The sequence below is a fragment of the Babylonia areolata genome, chromosome 10 (genome assembly GCF_041734735.1).
Source record: "Babylonia areolata isolate BAREFJ2019XMU chromosome 10, ASM4173473v1, whole genome shotgun sequence".
Lineage (NCBI taxonomy): Eukaryota > Metazoa > Mollusca > Gastropoda > Neogastropoda > Buccinidae > Babylonia > Babylonia areolata.
The window spans coordinates 36,820,301-36,825,300 of record NC_134885.1 but is presented as its reverse complement, the minus strand read 5'-3'; positions in this window follow the sequence as shown (position 1 = coordinate 36,825,300).

Sequence of the window (5,000 nt, the reverse complement as noted above, 5' to 3'; positions counted from 1 at the left end):
ATGGGCAATATTTTTCTGTTGGTTTTTTGTTTGTTTTTTAAAGAACACGATATGTCATTTCTTTGTATTTCTGAAACACATTACATAAGAGAATAACAGCTTTTTTTTTTTACCTTTAGTTACAAAACGTTTAGCACTTAGTTTGGGAATAATTTGTTGTGAATGTATAGGCAATGTAGCAAAAACTGTTAACTTCTAAAGCAATTCCATCAAAATACCATTGTTCGTTTCGAGCCATTGGTCATTTTCGAAAAACCGAAATCTTTTTCTCTATATTCACAGTTGATTTCGACTAATCACAGCACGTCTTTAGAATATCTAACTAATTTTATTATCCAGTGGGTGTTGTTGACAGTAAAACAGCATCGTCTGCAAAGAGCAGAACATATAATTCTATGACAACTGGAAGTAACTGAACTGCGTGTCTTCCTTTTTCTGAAACATGATCAACCAACTGATTTACGAATAACGCAGAGTTGGACTTAGAACACATCCCTGGCGGACGCCAACTGGACAACCAAAAACATTCGACTGTTGACAATTGGTTCAAATGCAGGAGATGAGTGAATTATACATTACTTTTAAAGCTCTAAAAAAAATCCATGTAACACGTTCATTTCGTAAACATTCGAGTGATTTGTCGTGCTTCACAGAGTCAAACGCTTTCTTGAAGTCAACGAAAGCCACGTACATTTTCCGACCATTTTCTCAAACATTTCTTAAACAATAGCATGCAGAGTCAAATCTTTATCTGCACAAATCATAGCGGAATTTAGTTTGTCTTGTAAAAGAGGAGTCCTAAGCTGGTAAATGAATTCACATTCTTTATTCGAATTCCACACGATTTTAGAAGGAATTTATTTTCTATTTAAAGTATTCTCAGCACAGGCCGAATGTTTAGCGTTAGTTCTGCATTTCAATATAGCTGGCAGATGATCTGGCTCAACATAACTCTCTACACAAGAGACACAAAATCTATGGAGGTAAATAATTCTAGTGACGACCAAAAGTAATCTACTGCGCTGGAACCAGAAACACATATGTATATATGTACACATGTCATCAAAATGATTATCACACAGACCATTCAAGATGAGACAGTCAAACATACTACAGAGTTCAAAGAGTTGGTCACCAAAATGATTAGTTTTGTGTGTTCATCCTCAGAATTTCTTGGAAAAGGGGACTCATCAATACTATGAAAATCACCAACATTGATGTTCTCATTACACTGCATGTCTCTCGACGCGGCTCTTGCATTTAGGTCCCCAGAAATGAGCAGTTGAAATTCATACTGGTTACCTAAGTTCAAAATACATTGTGGAGATTTTTCCGATCTCCCAGGTCAACATATGTGCAGACCTGCTAGTGCCTGAACCCCCTTCGTGTGTATACGCACGCAGAAGATCAAATACGCACGTTAAAGATCCTGTAATCCATGTCAGCGTTCGGTGGGTTATGGAAACACGAACATACCCAGCATGCACACCCCCGAAAACGGAGTATGGCTGCCTACATGGCGGGGTAGATAAAAAAAACAAACAAAAGGTCATACACGTAAAATGTTACATGTCTGTCTGAGTGTGTATGTGTGTGCGTCTGAAATCTGATTGAATGACGCAGGAAACGAATGATGAGCGCCCAGTGGCAGCCGTCACTCGGCTCTACCCAGGTAGGCAGCCTGTGGTACAAATGTCCCCGTGTATGTAAAGCGCTTAGAGCTTGGTCTCTGACCGAGGATAGGCGCTATAGAAGTATCCACATCAATCAATCAATCAATCAACTGTTCCAATCGTTCACTTGCTTACCCGTCCTGATTACATTTCCAAACTTCTGAATCATAAGGAGGTATATGTACACTGAATCATAAGGAGGTATATGTACACTGAATCATAAGGAGGTATATGTACACTGAATCATAAGGAGGTATATATACACTGAATCATAAGGAGGTATATACACACTGAATCATAAGGAGGTATATACACACTGAATCATAAGGAGGTATATATACACTGAATCATAAGGAGGTATATACACACTGAATCATAAGGAGGTATATACACACTGAATCATAAGGAGGTATATGTACACATGGCCACATTATATCTTCGGAAGTCCCAAACAGGCGCTTGTCTATCTTTATCAAGAACAGGTTGTGAATATCTGTTCTGATGTTTTCGATAAAAGAAATAATTTTTTTTCGCCATGACAACTACTCCACCTGAATACCATCCTTGGTGAAAAAGTCTTTTTTTTCTTTTGATGTGAATACTTCATATTCACAAAACAAAGATGGATCAAAAGTCACTTGCAACAAAAGTCCCCGTGAGACACACAAAATCATTTGAGGTGACCATCTAAAACACAAAAAACTCATCATGCTCTAATTTTGGAATCAGTCTTCTTCTTCGTTCGTAGGCTGCAACCCCCACGTTCACTCGTATGCACACGAGTGGGCTTTTACGTGTAAGACCGTTTTTACCCCGCTATGTAGGCAGCCATACTCCGCTTTCGGGGATGTGCATGCTGGGTATGTTCTTGTTTCTATAACCCACCGAACGCTGACATGGATTACAGGATCTTTAACGTGCGTATTTGATCTTCTGCTTGCATATACACACGAAGGGGGTTCAGGCACTAGCAGGTCTGCACATGTGTTGACCTGGGAGATCGTAAAAATCTCCACCCTTTACCTACCAGGCGCCGTCACCGTGATTCGAACCCGGGACCCTCAGACTGAAAGTCCAACGCTTTAACCACTCGGCTATTGCGCCCGTCACAGTTTCAACAAATCAGTCCATTCACGTTACAGTTAAGAAAACGAACACAAGATTCACCGAATGCATTCTGATTAAGTTTGCTGTTGATGTCATCATTAATCTTACTGGTTCCCATATTTTTGCCACGATCGTTCGTTATAATAGGCGCATGCGATATTGTTCCAGTATTGTTCACTGTATCATTCTGTATGTCCACAACAATATCAAGGGCCCGACCGATGACCTTATTGACAGGGGGGCACGGGGGCGGGTGGGGGGGGGGGGGGGAGGGCGGTGTCTATGTATTGTGTTTAACTGTTAACCCCTTTTTCGTCTGTGTTTTTGCTGTGCTGTGTTTCCCTGGCTCCTGGTTCTAGCCACTCTGAGTACTACGCTTGTCTCTGGCGCCTGACACACCAGGACTATCAACAGTTGCCAGAGAGACAGACAGAGAAAGAGAGAGGGGGGGAGGCAGTAGGGGCGGGAGGGGGTAGAAGAGAAAGAGGAAGCGAGGTAGTGATAGACAGACACAGTCATAGAGAGTGAGAGACAGAGACGACAGACAGAAAGTGAGAAATACAGACACACAATGAGGGACAGAGACACACAATGAGGGACAGAGACAGAAAGTGAGAAAAACAGAGACACACAATGAGGGACAGAGACAGAAAGTGAGAAAAACAGAGACACACAATGAGGGACAGAGACAGTAAGAGAGAAAGTGAGAAAAACAGATACACACAATGAGGGACAGAGACAGAAAGTGAGAAAAACAGAGACACACAATGAGGGACAGAGACAGAAAGTGAGAAAAACAGAGACACACAATGAGGGACAGAGACAGTAAGAAAGAAGAGAAAGACACAAAGAGAGACAGAGAGGTGGATGGGGGCGGCACAGTGAGAGATACAGAGCGAGAGGTGGTGTGGGAGTGGTGGTGGTGGGGGGGGGGACACCGTGATGGGTACAGATCGAGAGGGCAGGGGTGGGGGAGACGCATCGAGAGAGATGAGAGAGAGAGAGGGAAAGGAAGAGACGGGAGACAGTGAGAGACAGAGAGAGACACAGAGAGAGAGAGAAAGGAGACAGGCAGGACAAGACAAATGGTTTATTGACTTCAGCCTTGCTTATATCAGGGGAGGGGGGAAAGAGTTCCAAAACATATGTGGAATGTTCTTCCACACTCTCCGATACACACATACGCGCACACACTGAGACGTGTACAAAATGGATGTGGACATGTACAAACTAGTTTTCCATTTACACATCTTGGAATATGTGGCCATCAGCCCAGGAGATACGGAAATAAACAGATAATAAACACTAAATTCCTTAATTGGTCGATCTAAATTTCAAACTGTCATAAATATACCGAACAATATCTGTCATATATTTACGGTCGTTAAGAATTGTCATGTTGTTTATTTGGATCTTGTGCAAATTTCAGAGAAAGGTATTTTGATGTTATTGCTTCATTTGAATGGAAGCTACATAGAAAGTGAAATTCATCATCAATATGTCGTTTGCATAAAGGGCAACGTAAGTCCACAAGAAGGTTTGTGGAATAGCGAAATTTGTGGATTCATATATCAGTTATGCCTAATCTGAATCTGATGTATATGTCCCTTGATGCCTTATCCTTAATACACTCGAAATACAGTTCTAATGAAAAATCAAATTTAAATTTCCTATATACAGGATATCGATCGTATTCTTGGATCCTATCATACCAAACTTGTTTCCAACAGTCAATCAATCCCTCTTTGAAGACACGTAAAAACCAGGTTACATTTAGTACACCTTCGTTTAGCCATACATAACCAAATCCACACATGGCAGGTAAGTTGCGAATATCTGATGCCCAGCATTTCTTATGGTTACTGTCTACATTTACTAGCATAATGTAGGCTTTCTTAGGCAACTTTTCAGCTGTCATTCTTGAAAGGCGCAGCCAGTATTGGATGCCATTTGTTTTTGTGTCTATATGTAGTGGTACTCTTCCAGTTTCACCATAAACCATGTCATTTGGCGTTCAAGGTGCAACTTTTTTTTTGTTTTGTTTTTCAGAGCGAATGTGTGGGCTTTTCCGGAATGGAATATATCTAAGGTTCCCCATATTTCAGACCCATATAACAGGTTTTAACTGGGAATCAAACACGGTGAAAAAGATGCCAGGAGTAACATCCCCTAATTTCCACAAGGTTATGATTATTTCAACTATATCTATTTTTGCCTTTG